Raw genomic sequence first — 16,911 nt, forward strand, 5'->3', positions numbered from 1 at the left:
TTAAGCATCAAGTTCCCATGCAACTTAAGCTTTGAAAATGGCTCTGTCAGAATCACCTTTTAATGAAAGAATTTAGTTTAAAGCAACCCTGAAAGTCATGCACAGCCAAAATCCCTGTTCAAAGGCACTGGCTAAAGAAAAGACCCTGTGACTTAGTTACTGCCTTACACTGGAACACAATCTTCCTCTTTTGAAATTCAGTCTAGAGATATCACACAACAGAGACATAACAAAAATACTTATTTATGAACATTTTGAAGAATTTCTACATAGCAACCAGGAAAAGCTTTACAAATACATGTGTCCTTAAATTGGTCCAGAAGTTAATTCCCAGTTTAGTCACTGATTTAGGACACATGCAAGGCATTTAACCATTCTACAGTAACAGAAATAACTTGCCTGAGTTTTAGGGATTTTCTTTTATTAAATATTTTAAAGTGCTCTGAAACTATTAGAAGAACCTTCTGTGAACAGAAGATGCTACTGGACATAACTGTGGGAAAATCATTTTTGTCTTAATTATGATATCAAGGAATTGTGTCATCAGTTAAGCAAAAGGGATAAAAATACCTATAAGCCAGTTTTTCCTCCTACATTTTTATATGCTTCACCAACATGTACTAAACTGATACATTCTATTTATTCTCCTAAGACCATAATAAGAAAAGAAAGTACCAATAGCCTCTTTTTCTCCAAAAGGTATCTAAGATTCAGGGGACATAAATGACTATTCCCAAGGAAAAAGCGATAACAAGTGCAGTGGTGACTCATTCAAGTGCAAACTGGCCATCGATCCTTTTCCCTTTATTTTTCTAAGTTTCTTAGCTTTTTCTTCTAAATCCTTAAAAATAACTTGGGTCTATACCACATCTAATGGAAAAGTAGCAAGCTAATCTAAGAGGAAAAATATAGGTAGCAATAAGCTCACGTCTCTACAAGAATTTACATTACTACAAGCCAGCAACATAAGTTTAGAAAAACACAAAGGTCTTCTGCAATTATTCTTATTACAAAGATTTTTCTCTTAGGTTGAAGTCTGACTGTCGGTGCTTCAAGAACAAAGCCAGCACTGTATTAATTTGACTAGGCCCAATCCCTTCTGCTACTAAAAAATTAAATTTTACAGGATACCAAAGATCTAATTTTTTCTGTAGAAAGCAAGATATTTTTCTTGCTTTAACAAACATGTAACAGACTTATGGCACACAGATATGAAAAGCAATTCGTCTGTTATTTTCGGGGGGGGGGGGGGGGTATTGCTATTTTTGTTTAAAGTCACCAGCACATGGGAAAGGTTAGGGGCTTTAGTTAATAGCTGGACAGTCAAAACATATTAGGACCATATAGGAATTTATTACATTTATTTGTAAATTTAACACCACTTCACAGTGTTGTTTTACAGCACACACTGGCCAAAACAATAGTGGAGTTGAAACAAAGCCTAGTCTTCTTGAAACAGATGTCAAAAAGATGTGAAGTCAGAAATAAAAAATGACAAGGGACTTACAATCTTGTTTTTTATATCTTGCACAAGAAAAAAAAAAAAGAAAAATTTTCTCATGTAACATTATGGATGAATAAACAGCCTGCAACTGAATTCCTTCACTTAATTGCAACTGCTATTTAAAGAAAAGATTATATACTTCATAAATTCTGGAAAGCATTAAAATTAAGTACAGAAGAACTGACCAAATGTTGGCATACAATCTGGGAGAGGTTGAAACATAGGTGCTCTTTAAGGGAAGCCTGGAAAACCATTTCAGAAAAAGTTGATACGTTTACTATAATGCTTTTCAGTGAAGTCCAGAAAGATTAGAAAGGAAGATGAGCTGAAAAGGCAAGACTGAACATGCAAAGAACTCATTTCCTCTAGTTTGCACAACAAACACATAAGAAATGACACTGTTACTGCGCTGTGTAGAGGTTGTCAGAATACATTTACAGATAAGTGAGGATCAAATTGTCTTGAGTATTTATTGTTAATTTAATTCCAGCCCATGTCTCCAGTGGAGCTCCACTGAGGAAATCAAGCAGCTCTATCTGAGCCCCTGATTAGGAGAGGAAGCAGAGAGACAGAAACAGGCTTAGGTCAGGTAAGTGTAGTTGTCCATTTCCATAAAAAGAAGATCCAGTCACTGATATAGGACCCACACAAGGAGTTCAGCAGAGAGTGAGAAGGGGGGCTTCTGGGATACTGGTGAGGGTGAGATACTGGGATACTGAGAAGGTGACACTGGAAGAGCTGTTTCTGAATAAGCTGCCCTCTTCTGAAGATTATTCTAAAACTTTGCTGAGTGACACATATCCAATCATGCTGCTAATTGGAGCACAAGTAATCAGCAAATTACCTGCTTTACATAATGAGTGAGGGACGTGTCAGTAAGAATGTTTTCACCCAAAGAAAACCAATAAAAAGAAGAAACAACACTTCCTATAAGCATCACAGGAGCTGTATTCCCAATCAAATGACAAGGCACAGCAGACTGCAGAGAGATGTGTCAAAACACAAAGTCAAGTAGAAAAGAGCACCTTCCTTCCCAGACTGGGAGAAGGCAGCAGTACTAAGATCAGATCAGCTCCTGAGCTGAACTGCTAGTATGGGTAGCTGAACCAGTCCTGGAGATCTGAGGGCACTCAGGAAGGCATCTGCAGCTAACAAAACTAAACCACTACTGAAAGAAAGTGGTGGCTTTGATGCCAACAAACTGTTACCTTAAATGTTATGTTTCTGACTTAAAAACTGAAAGCCTTAATCTGACTAACCAAACATGTACTTGGTATTAAAATAAGGCATGTTCAACATGTGCTAATTTCAGTTTATAAAACCAAAATAACAATTTTCTTTAATCTTTCCATGAGCTCTGTACTAAAAACTAGTTCTTTAAAATGGATGAAATGTCATTTTACTAGTTCCTGTAAATAGAGTAATAGAATCATTTAGGTTGGAAAAGACCTTTAAAATCAAGTTCAGCACTGCCAAATCTACCACTAACCCATGTGCCAAGTGCCACATATATACATCTTGTAAGTACCTCCAGGGATGGTGACTCAACTACTTCCTTGGGAAACCCATTCCAAATGGATTAACACCATTCACCACCTCTCCTGGCTCTGCCATCCGGTCAGTTTTTTACCCAGTGAAGACTACACCGGTCCAAGCCACAGGCAGGCAGTGTCCCCAGGGGAATGCTGTGGGAAACACTGTCAAAGGCTTTATTAAAGTCTAGTTTGACAAAATCCAATAAAGGATGGGGATCCTCCTTAACCCTCCTTTTGTTGCTAATGTATTTATAGAAACCTTTTTTTTATTAGTCTTTTATGGCAGTAGCCAGATGAAGTTTTAGTTGGGCTTTAGTCCTTCAAATTTTCTCCCTGTTTAACCTCACAGCATCTTTGCAGTCCTCCTGAGTTGCCTTCCCCTTCTTCCAAAGGTCATAAACTCTCCTTTTTTTCCTGAGTTCCAGCCAAAGCTCTCTGTTCATCCAGGCCAGCTGCCTTCGCTGCTGGCTTGTCTTTCAGCACATAGGATGGCCTGCTCCTGTGCCTTTAAGATGTCCTTCCTGAAGAATGTTCAGCCTTCCTGGACTTCTCTGCTCTTCAGGACCGTCTCCCAGGAGACTCCGTCAACCAGTCTCCTAAACAGGTCAAAAGCTGTCCTCCAGAAGACCAAGGTAGCAGTTCTGATGACCCCTTCCTTACTTCATCAAGAATCAAAAACTATCATTTCATGACTGCTGTGCCCAAGACAGCCTCCAAATAAATAATGGCATAGAATGGCATTACAGTACACAAGACTTCCCAGGAAAAGGGCTTTTCCCTTAAGATCTTAAGTATCACGGAAATTAACAACATCATTTAAAGAAAAAAAAAAACAAGCAAACCCTAATACAATAAACATAAGGTAGAATATCCCAAAGCTTCTCATTACAATTATGACTGCTACCCAAATCTCAAATTACTTTAGCAGTATCAGGACAGTCAGAACAATGGCCCAGAGCCAAGAACTAATGGAGAGATCTCACCGTCAGTAACAATCAAAATTACAAAATATTGATACTTTGAACACTGTGACTTTGGAGCCATGGCAGCATTAATAATGATGTAATAAATAAATCTGACTGTAAATGCTCCTGATAAAAATGATCAGTCATTAATACCATATTTATTTTGCAAAATTTACCTTTGGATAAACACTGCCAGTAAACATGACCATTACTGGCAAGAACAGCTTTGCAGTTATGCTGCTGCATATATCATATATGCTGATATATGTATTTTATATCTATTACTACTCAGTCATAAAATAGAATAAAATAGAAGCAACCTCTGTGTTCCCTGATTTGAAAACTACTTTCACCATTTGACACATTATCTTTTTCCCATTAGAAGAAAAGAACAGTGGAGAAAAGTAACAACAGACTAGAATGATTAAGGGAAACAAACACCATTCCCTACATTTCTAAGAATAAGATTTTGCTTTTGTTACATGATTGAACACCTTTGCAAATGCAATTTACACTTGCACACTGAAAATCAGATAATCTCATATCTTTACAAACTCATATTCTCCACTGTTATTTGAACAAGAAATATACACAGAATATGATCTTTGACATTTTAATTAAAACCTATTAAAAAGTCTATAGCAAGTAATGAAGTACAAACTGTCTCCCTGATTTTAACTTGCCCTGCATCTGTGTCATGAATTCAGACGACCATGGATAAAAGTCTTTCACAGCTAAGAGCATAAGCTGAGTAAAAAATTCTGGAGCTGATACCTAATTAAGATATAGTTCCCCTGATGAACAAAGTTCTTCATCAGTTACTGTGTGTTACAGTGGTTCAGGGCTATATTTAAAAGGCCATTAAAAATGTACCTGAAGGCAAAGTTAATCTTTATATTTGACAGATAATAGCAGCCTTTTTTTGCAGTAAGTAGAGAAGTGAATATTTTATTTCTTTATGATCTAATGACCATTCTGTTTAATCTTAATGGAGTACAGATGAACAAGAAAACACACTTAAGGGACATACTAATATATCAATTATGGAGAGTGGGAAACTACTTTATAAAAAGTAACAGCAATCTATTGTAAATGAAGATCTTCATAAGCACACCTAGTACACAGGGAGAGCTAAAAGAGATGCATTTAAAATCTATCCAGATTCTGCTCGTTACAGATACGTTCTTCTCAGCTCTTCAGTAATGCAGCAATCATGTAATTAGCTTTTGAAAAGGGAAGCATTTAAAACAACTGTGTATGTATGAAACACAGTAGGCTTTACCCTGATTTTGTTCAGTGAAAATGAATTTTTCCTTGTACTTTCCTTAATAGTGTTGCAGAAATGCAAAGGAGCAAGAAAAGTAAAGGCAGACATATAAATAAACTCTGCTCCTGCTTAACTACAAACACACTATATATCCCACATAAAATTCCTCTGGAATTTCACTCTGAAAAACAGATCTGAATTTTATATTGGAAAGCTTTTTCTTTTCAAACTGTTCTGATTTCGATTTAGACCTCCGTCCTGTGAGGTGACATGAGATGACACATCCCAAACCATCTGTATGCCCCAAACCCACATACTGACCCTGAGAAGAAAGTTTACAGAATTTTCCTAGTGAAATAACTGGGACTACAACCAACAGGGACCCTAGTTGTGAAGCCTTGAAGGACTGATTCAAGTCCCATTAAAGTAATGGGCCTTTGAATTGAATCTAATGAGCATTGACACTATATGCTGTAATTTCAAGGAGAGATGTCTTTACTCAGTAAATCTCAGGACAGGGCACTCTGGATTCTTATCTTCTTATACACATGCCCTTGTAACTTTGAATTTGCCTGCAAAAGCCCAAGGAGCTACTGCAGAACAGATCACCTCTGAGGAGTGTTACTCTGTGCTACAATTGGTTTGTGCTGTTTTCTTCCTTTCAGTTTTCTTCCTTTCCTTGCTGTTTGCTGTCTTTCAGTGTGTTGAAACATCACGAAGCTAAAGTGCAAGCAAGCTACCCCTCCAGAACAACAGTTTCTGCCTGGGGAGTTGACGCAGCATAACTATTGTCTGTTAAACTCAAACCATTTCTTACATCCAAAAGCTGCCCCAGGAAGATGAGTCCCAAATGTGCAAAGATGCACTGACTTTCACATAGGCAGGCTTCTGACTAAATTAAGAAACATGAATATCATTGATAATATATGAATAATCAAGGAGTAACCTGCTTTTTATGTTCTTAACATTGCTAAGCTGACGATAAGTTCAGAACAAACTGAATATATTCTCCTACAGACGCTCATGTGCACACCTACAAAATTGAAGCAGTAATCAGTAAAAACGCCTTCTATCAAAAGGACACAAAACCCCTCAGGTCTTGGTTTTCCTGAACTTACTGCATTGTTTGTATATGATCAAAATCATTCTGAACATCACACAGAGTTTTGGGGCAACACCAGTGCTACTGACAGCAAAAGTAGTGTGTCTGAAGCTATGTTTGAGAGCATGCTATCTAAAGCCAAGGTGGAAACACAGGGCTGACAGTGATAGCAGACCAGCAAACACACATTAGGTACTGATGCAGGGAAATCTAGTGTCTTCTATATTGCAATTTATGCAAATTAAATTAGTTAAAGATTCTTAAATGAATATTGTTAGATTATATTCTAGGATTTAACACTACTGTGGGTAAAGTGATGAAGGATGTCTGTTCTTTCCTGAGCCTTTTTCCCCACTTTGTCCATGAACATGTATGAAAAGGACAGAGCAAAAGAGAGGGAGAGATAAAAAGTACATCAGAGATGCACATGGGCACTATTTCTGCTCAGTCTTCTTTCGGGGGGTGGGAAGAGAAGAGAAAGAAAAAAAAAAGGTGGGGGGAAAAAAACCCACACAGAGGAAATGTCCAAAGTGGCAGCTAACAGATGATTTATTGGCAGCTTTTGTATCTTTGAATAGGTGTCTACTGTGGGTATTTCTTTGCCTGTAGAACTCAAGTGAAACATTTTTATATGACTAACGACATACCAAATTTTTAAACCTTAATTTCACGGGGTGATTATCAAAGTCAATTTATATGGGATATAGAAAAATTGCACTACCATTTGCAAAACGAAAAGAAAAAGCTTCTGTAACTATGTTTCTAAGAAGGTCTCTGTGTGGGATTCAAACTCCTATGCTTAAAAAGGAATCATGCATTTTTAATTTGCCATCAACACAATCTGTTTCACGAGTCTTACAGCACAGTCTTGTCATATAATTCAAATAACCAAGAGATTCCATTTATTTGTAGTATTGTCACTTCTTTAAGCCAAAGAAAAATGAAGAGTTAGCAACAGACCTTGGTTGCAAATTATTTTTAGGAACTTCTGGATTACTCTTTTAATCTAAAGACTGGGGAAATGCACACGTCTTGTAAGAAGGAGAACTCTGCTATTCATGGCTGTGTATTACATGCATTTTTGTACGCATGCATTCCCCTTTGTATAGATATTGTTTTAAAACTAATGAAGACCTATTTATTCATTTGGTTTTTATTTTAAATGCAATAGCCACACTACATTTTTCAGCAGAAAAAATGCAGTTCTGGAAAACTGCTTTTAGAGGCCCATTCTCAGCTGTAAGAGGAATGAAAGCAAAAAATCATACATGTAACAAACTGTGTTCTGAAAATTGTTCTGAGGAACTGAAGCTGTGAGGATGGAACAACAGGGATGATTCAGCTGAGTGAACTGACCTAATTATTTTGGAAGAACACTAGAAGCAAATGTTTCATTTTGGTGTTTTGGAGCATGAATGTAAGGAACAAGAAAATGCCAAGTGAAAGAGTCTGTAGATATTAATCAGTCTTAGATTTATGTGGGACTAGGTATATTTCCAAAATTTTAGCTAGAATCTACATTGCTTATGTTAGAAGTACAAGGATTTGTCTTCAACCTCCTGCACAACCCCAAAGCACAGCTCCTTCCTCTTAGCAACTTGAACATAAATGATAAACCATCATTTTGCAGACCACAACCTCTCTGACTACACAGCCAACTAAAGATTAAGTCCATTATAGATAAAAAAATAATGAACCAAAAAAACCCCAAACCAATAAACTTCTTCCTCTGTGGGCAAAACACCAACTGTCCATTTCCCATCTCTTCATTCCCCTTACCCTCAAAGTACGAATCTTCTTTCAAAATGAAATAAAGTAGGTACAGTTAATAGATTAATAAGCATATTTGAAAAGGAAAGTTGAAGTTTTGATTTATGTATGCTCAAAATGATAGTCATCAAGAAATCATTTATCATTCTGCTCTCAACTAATACAGGAATTTATATCTAAATAGAAGCAATAAATCCCATCTCATATCACACAAATTAAAATGTCATATAGCAGAAATATACTCACACTTATTTAATCCTTGTTTGTAGGGACATCTGTCTGCTAGATACTCAACAACCAATCCCCAAATCGGCAACTAGTAGAAAGAATTTATCTGGTTTGCATATCAAAATAACTTTATGAATTATGTAGTATAAGTATACTTTTTAGTCTAGAACAAAATATGCCTAATAAACTCCATATTTGAATGGAATTTACAAATAGAGGCTACTTTAAAGTGTTCTGTTTCCTATGTTGATATTTATTCTTAAGTAAGATACTTTTAAAGTGTTGAATTTATTAAAAATATTGAAAGCATTCAAAAAGTCAGTTATAAAAGAAAGGGAGAGAGGCAAAAATCACTGCATCCTCAACATCTAAATTAGTGTTATCATTTTATGGAGAATATGGACCAGATTCTGATTTTAAGATGCATTCAATTTCTGCAAGTAATTTATCCAGTCAGCTCATTCTTTTTTTCTTTCCCAAGATTGACCAGTACAGCATAAAACAAAATTTTGTAAAAGGAATAAACTGACTTGTCCCAATTAGATGACTCACTCTATAGGTAAGGTATACAGTGTCTAAGCACCTCACAGACCACTCCAGGTACAGTGCTAGCCTCTTTTCACTCATTAAGAAGAAAATAAGCATTTGAGGTTCTCAGTGTTTATTGTGGCAAAGCATCAACTTACATGTTGTCCTACAGGTTACTATCTCACTCAAATTTCCAATTTGTTATTGGAAAACAAATTTTCTATAGAATAATGTAAATATTCTATCACTGACTGAAGCCAGAATACGACAAATGAGTTAAGTCATGTTTAAGGAGATAGCTGACTGACAGAGACCCCAGTGACATCTTTTAGAAAGGAATCCAGGGAGTTTGTAACCAACAATTAATGACAATAACAGACATTGCCATCTGAGCCGTATGTTAACTCTTGAATCTGTTTCAGGCTGCAGCATATGCTGCAGTTCCTAAATTAATTCATGTTTTATTTTGTGTTAATATTTGATGGGTGAACTTCAAAGAAACGTACAATCTGCAAGCATGTCGGTCCTTCCTGAGCTAACTACTAGTCAACAGCATTGACCTTCCCCTCACTAAAAATAAGTAGCCCTGCTTTTGTTTTTCACTGACATAAACTACAAAACAATAGTCCTTTCAAATTCAGACTGAAAAAGCAATCTAAGAAAACAAAGTTAAAAGTTTAAATAATGACTGATGACTATCCTCCTTATTGGACCAGTTGTTTCATTACATATTAATACATATGTAAGATAATACCCGAGTATGCTTATTCATTGCACACTAAATGCCATAAGATATTTTGAAATCAGTATCTGATCTAGATATTTAACTGGGAGGAGCTGTCTTGGAAAATGACACCGGAGAAGTAACATTCATATGTTTGCATCCATATTTTGTACATACGTATGGCATTTGTATGTGGTATTTTGCTGAGTGTTCTGCTGGAATTTAGGTTGAAATAAGCATTTGATATAATCACAGTAACAGAGTTCTGAACTGAGATTCCTAAACAAACAAACAAACAAACAAACCCCTAAAAAGCCAATGCTTTTAGGATGATGAACTTGGCACTGTGGGTTTTCTTCCTTAGTGTAAGTTGAAAATTTATCTGAATAATTAAGTATTTGCAAGTCAAATGAGCTAGTAAGACTCCTCAGCTTCAGCTGTTACATTATGCTGTTCCTTTGAACATTTTTTTATAATGCATCAAGAAAGAAAACAATGGTGGTTCCTGACAAATGCTGCTAATGAGACTTCAGGCACTTCTTTAGCATTTGCAGGACCTCCCTGATAGGCAGCTGAATGCCACCAACTATGCATTCACTGCATTTTAATCACAGGTTAATTCACTGCAGGTGAAAGCATTCAGGGAGAAGTCAGCTCTTCCTAGTTTAATTCAGGGGTACTCTGCACCCTTAAAATACAGACTTTGCTAAAGTCAAGAGGAGTTTAGGCAATGTCTCCCAGAGTAGGAGGAGCCTAAGTATCTGCTCTACATGCCTGACAAGCAATTTGGCATTAGTGGTGTTAGCTCTTCTACAGTTTGTGCTACTTAACGTTCTGCTCGTGTTGCTGTAAGATAGTTCCTGAGTGCCTTAGAGTCACTCCTTAAATGCGTCTGTTGTTTCTTGTTAGAATTTAGATCTGCCATTCCAAATAGTAATTTGAACGAAGTAATAAGACTGATTCTTCTGACCAAAGTCTGATGTTAGGAGTGCTGAACTACTGCTGTCAGATAGAGTTTGTCCCTCAGCCTATCCCCACAAGAAGAATCAATTCATTGGAAATGTTCATGTTTTAAAAATACTACAACTAGTAGGCTGAAGGAAAATAAACTGAAATTCATTCCGTTGCATCTTTCCACTGAATGAATCTGCTACAGGATAGTAATAATTTTGTGACAGCAGAACCATATGCTAAAATATAGCTGCAGGAAATGAAAAGGCAGGATATTTTAAAAGCAATCCAATCATATTGTCTTGATCAAACAACATTTCCTAGTGACTTTTATGTCTGTGTGCTGGAGAACAAAGAATACTGCATACTGTCCAAAGGAATGAACCTACCAGAAGCTACTCTTTCCTTCCTCTGCCATTGCTTTACTGGTATCCAGGTATCAGAGACACAGAGAAAATCTTTATAAGCTTTGATGGGCTCCTCCAGCTCTTACAGACATTAAAAAGGGGCAGGAATTTCTGCAAAATTTATCATCAGGATTCACTGAGAAAAGACTAGCCTTTGCATTAAACCCTGTCTTTTGCAAAAGAACAATTCTATCTTGTTTAAGGGTTTTTTTATTCAAAGAGAACCAGATTATTAGATTTTACTGAAAAGCATTTTTTCCTGTTTCATATTAGAAATAGATGGTCTGTGATAATTGGAAGAAAATAAGCAGCAAGGCAAATTAAGGTAAATGAAAAGGAAGCTAACTGTTAAAACCCTAACTCGACTGGTTACACAAATTGTCTTATACCGAAAACAGTAATTATTCAGAGGGCAAAACTTCAAAGACTCCCACACAAGTTAGAGGTGTGAAACCTCTGGAATTCATTAAGCAAGATTGGAGCTCCATTTGCGTGCAGCGTGTGCAAGTCAACATGAGATTATTTCCTAAGGAAACAACACCCTAACAGGAGACTGCTCAGTACTGACAATTTCCAAAAGCATTTTCTAATTTTAAATAGATGAAGAAATGTCCTGCAATGTAACATTATACACCCACACAGTATATTGAGATAAAATTCTTGAAACAACAATAGCAAACACCCATCCTCGTTCTCTATGGCATGAGTGCACCATAATGCACACAAATTGCAAGCACTGTTTCTTGCAAGGGGAATACCTATCCACCACAGAACTACAGTGGTTTAACAGTTTGTAGATCACAAGTGCAAAAATTCTCTGATTTTCACAGATCTTTAGCAGCAGAAAAGACCTTCATTTCTCTCTGACAACAAAATGCCTGGCCTAGCTCTGCACATAACAAATACAAGTGCACTAAAGACATACCACAAATCCAAATAAGCAACGGTAACCAGGATGTTTCACTAAGGTTTTACAGCTCTACTGTCAAAGAGCGATTTTCCAGTAATTTTAAAGCATTTTCCTGTTCCTTTTACTAAACCTGGTAAGAAGCAACTTGATAAAACTTGAAAAAGCAATGTTAACAGAGATGGAGAAAGGACAAGAAAAACAGAATGAAGGATAGCTCATTGGATATAGAATGAACCTTTTGCTTGTAACTAAGTGACCTGGACCCCAGGTGGACTCTATAACAATGATAAGGCAGAGAACTCTTCAGTTAATGTTTAAGGAAACCAGTTAGAACCAACTAAGGAGCTGGCAAACGGACAAGGCTGGCCAACTCCAATGTTCAGCCAAAGGATGAAGTGATGAAGAGGAAGAGGAAGATGATGAAGAAACAACCACCAGGGGTCCCAAAGACCACTACCAAATTATTGTGTGCATGTGGGAGGAATTTTCTAGAAGAATGAGGTCATGCATAAGTAGTGTTATGAATATGCATGTAATGTAATGAATACATATGTTTGATGATTGTATAATCACGGCTTGTTTGGTGCTTGAGCGAGACATGCGCGGAGAAGCTAACCCCCATTTCTCCTGGTGCCGCAATAAAGAATACCTGCTTGTCAACTTAAACTTTGTTGGTGACTTCTTAGAGTTTTTCTATGAAACATAACCAAGCCACTGTTTTGCAAAAGTATTTTGGCCTGAAGTGTTATCATACTCACAGCAATTAATCATATGGCCACAGAGAGCAAGATAGCACAGCATTCAAAATCAGCTTTCTTACTAGAGAAGCATATCTTTACACTCAAGTACTAAAAAAAAATGCAATTCGGAAAAATTGGTTGGTTTGTTTAAAGACAGCAACATAAACTGTGAATCATCCTAATTACAGTTTCCAACAGAAGTTTATTAAAAGATGGAAGGCACCCTAGAAGAGTTGTTCCGAACCCTGTTGTATGAGTTATTTACTGATAGGTAAACAGAGAAACCTCCCCTTTATGGTATAAATAAGCATCCATTTATTTTTGGCAAGAATACTTTATGAAATTTAGTACAATAAACAGGCATTTCAAAACTCAATTAACAAGAGTTTTTAAATTATTATATAAGGTAAACCTTCCAAAAAGAAATCTACCACTTGACACTTGCAAAAGCCATTAAAAGTACCGTAATTCACAGTAGAGGTTCATGCACAGAGCAACAGAAGAATCTGAGCAAGCAAATTCCAGGTACAAATTTACAATCAAGCAGCTTGATCAGTCCAGAATTAGATTAAACACCCCATTAAAAATATCCTGTCAGACTGTATCAAAAGCAGAAAGCGTGCTTGGACTGTGTTTTACTATTTCACTGTTAGACCAGGCCCAAATTCTAATGAAAATTTCTATGGGCTTTGCACAGAAACCTAAAGGGGTTTGGGGCTATTTGTAAGAATAGTGACTATGCTTTTTATATTTGACTTTATGGCCACACCATAAGCATTCCTAAGCATTCCTGTCTTTTGAACAGAGAGAGGCTGGTGCCTCTGAAAACTGGATAATAATTTGCCTAGCACTGTGACAAAAAAGTAATTAATACACTGCCAATTTTACTTTGTAAGTCAGGTGATTTACCAGCTTCAGTCAGTAAAACCTAATGACCCCATTTTTCTATGAAACAACATCTTGCTCTGTTACAAAACAATTACCGAAACATTCACTATTTGATTGAAATACTAAAGTTACATTTAGGGGGGATGGGGGTTGGGAGGGGGGGAGTCAATTAAACAGGATAAATCCAACAATGAAATTATTTTTATTTCTTTTTTAATCTCTTTTCATCTTTTAATTACATGACCATATTTAAATAAATAAATAAATAAATCCAAACCAGAACTATTTTGTAAAAATAAATGTCTGGATAGAGTCATAACAATATTATCCTGTAGAACGTTCAGATATTTCAAGTTTCATCTTCAATTACTGCATGCAACTTAAATTATGTGTCAAAAAATTTACCAGCATCTTTCTCGAAAGCAGAACTTGCCCTGCTGAAAGGGCTGGAGGGATAGTCAGCTCTAATCTGAGGTCACTAAAGACAACAGAAAAAGTCATCCCACTTACTGACATTTCAAAGAGCATTAAACCAAACCTGTAAGAATGGCATCTATGTGTCCATAGGAATAAGAAAAGAGTACATACTGTATTTTCTGGAGATAGCAGAAAGGTACAGAATATTACTTATCATGTTTTGCTTTTTTTTCAAAAAATGGTGGCAAAATAACACAGCATTTATCCTAAAATAATTAGGCAAAACCAAATGAGTTCTCTTAAGGTTCAAGACATTTAAATCAAAGAGGAACGACAATGTCTGTATTTTAATCTCATTTCCTCTACCCAGGATATCACATTCAGCACTATGCTTTATTCTTTCTGGTTCATGTTTTGACCACCTGTTTGTTTGTTTAAACAGAGCAATCACAATATGATTGCAGAATTCCCCTTTCAAATTCTGTATTTGATTCTGTCCAGGAAGTTTATCAAATATCAGGTTCTGGAGAAATCAGACTTTCTGAAAACAAAGTGAAAGAGTGAATACATTTCAGAGATACATGAGGACAGTGAACATTCTTGTGCTCACAAATTCCTTTTCCACCCTCTGTTCATTTTTAACCCCTGAAGTATAACACATGAATTATCCTATTGCGTACAACAACCACTTGATGGTTTGTTTCACTAAAACTCTCATTGCTGTGGCTTTCCTTTAGGCTGCCAGGAAAAGTTGAACAAAAAGGCTGATTAGTTCCTTTAAGTTCTCCCAGACAAACAAACTAGAAAGGAAGTTTACAGTACCCAGAGCCATTCATACAAAAATAAGGCAGAGGCTCTTTACAGTAACAACACACACCAGAGCACTTGAAGGTGCTCAGTCAAGAGGAAAAGCTGATGATGATTCAGCAGTCTGTCAAATAGAGAGCAGAAATGCTCATGCTTGAGAATCTTTAGTTAATGACATAACTGTTAGAACGCTTCAAACTCTGCTTAAAGAAACCCTTTTTTCTTTGTTTCATAGATGGATGGTAATTTTTTAGTAATAATCCATGAAAATCATTACTTTTTTTTTTTCCTTAATAAAATCTTAGATAACACAGACATTGGTTACATAAATATGTGCCTACGTATTCCCCTAAGAAACTGCCTTCAAAACACAGCAGACACACAGCAGATCTCCAAATCAAGTCTGGCCTTGAGAGCAGTACACTACCTACTGGGAGCACGCTGCAGGCAAGGGCTACAGACCCAGCCCCATGCCACTGCACAGGCACCTGGGTCCAGGTACCAGAATTAAGAACAGGAATTGACTTGTATCTTTAAAAACCTCAAAGGCAGCTTGGAAGAGTGGTTTTAACGAATTGCATCCTCCCACCACCCCACAGCAGAAGGCTGTGAGGACAACAGATAAGGGAAATAAAGGTAAAATAAATGGAAAATGGGCAGAAGGATTCTGGGATAGACTGAGAAATGTGGGGGAGGAAACAATGCTATCAGATTTCAAGATTGGCAGGGGTATTGGAAGCCTGAATGAAATGTTGGCAAATTAGCTCCTGGCATTAGTAGCTCTGCTGTCTTCATTCTAGGACTTTACCTTAGTTTCTCTCAAAAATATTAACACAGCTTTAAGACGTGTTAAAATGAAAGAAAAAGTGAAATAAACTTGATAAAAATGTTATAGCATTTGTCGATGCACCACGCTGTTCTAGGTAAAATCCAGTTACAGCAGCACTAGGTCACTGCTTGGATTAGACTGAACCAGAAGAATCAGTGGGATTGATTGCAGGCCTGACGCAATGAGACAAGCCTGATGGTGATATGAACTGTGACATTCATTCATTTCAGCTCCAATTTCAACAGCCCCTGAAACTGTAGCCAGTTAGCTATTTATGTACTTTAAAAGTCACAATCACCTCTGATTTGAATTGAACGTATAAATATACCTCCCTTTTACAAATACAGGGCACATAATGAGAAAGAACTCAGAATTTGGAAAGCAGAGAGTCATCATATTTATTCTTTACCAGATTCTCTTCATTCACTGCCTCTTCCACCAACGTTCAGTATGACCTTTCATAACTGCACCTCTGTACTTCATCCCATACTTTCCCTATGCCCCTGCTACTTCTGGAGCAGACCTAATCTTTGTATAGTGGCAGTTCTGATGTTCCAAACCCTTATTTATAAAGTATTTATGAAGACTGAAAAGAAATTATCTCTTTTTGCACAAAGATTCTAATTAAGCTGAGTTTCTTTATTTCATATGGACCTGTTATGAGAAAATCTTGATTTGCCAAGCAAGCAGGAAAAATGACAAATCACATGTGGTATAAAGAATACTAGAATTTTCATCCATCTGGGTTTATATTGGATTGCTAGGGTAAAATCCAGACACTTCTCTGTAAAGTTGCAAAGGCATGTTATGTATGATCAAGGCCTATTTTCTTTCCCCTAGTACACCAAGGTTTAGTATGAGAAAAAGAGTAACGTCTCAATCATCATATCTCCCCCTTCCCCCAATTTCTCATTGCTTTTCCCTTTCATATTCCCCTACATATCCTCTATAATCTATTATGTTATAAATTGGTTTTATTTAATTTTTCTTGTATCACTTAATCAGTTTGGGGGGAAGTCAGGAAAGCAGACTCAAACGGAGACTGCATTAAACCAAACCTGTCTTTAACTTTTCTGCTTTTAACTCTTTTTACCAAATGAATTTTCCCTTTTGTCCTGATTGTACAAGGTGATACTGTTAGGAGCACCTTCTACTTTCTCTCCCATGTGAAGCAATGATAACTGTATATTATATATGCACTTTCCCACACACATACATATACATAAAATCATATGTATAGCTCTATTATATGTAATAATATTTACATCCTTTCTGTCTTACAACTGAGGTTGGTCTCTAGTGAGTCCTTAAACTTCATGGGGGTAGACATCCTAAAAAT

General features: G+C 36.6%; 1 protein-coding gene across 1 annotated transcript in view; it reads right to left on the bottom strand.

The window, feature by feature from the left end:
* The window catches only part of SPON1 (spondin 1), a 195,140-nt gene that overhangs the window by 112,792 nt on the left and 65,437 nt on the right, over positions 1 to 16,911 (bottom strand). The window lies entirely within an intron of this gene.

The sequence above is a fragment of the Pezoporus occidentalis genome, unplaced genomic scaffold (assembly GCF_034315485.1).
Source record: "Pezoporus occidentalis ecotype Australia unplaced genomic scaffold, CSIRO_AGI_Poc_V1 ctg22, whole genome shotgun sequence".
NCBI classification, from domain to species: Eukaryota; Metazoa; Chordata; class Aves; order Psittaciformes; family Psittacidae; genus Pezoporus; species Pezoporus occidentalis.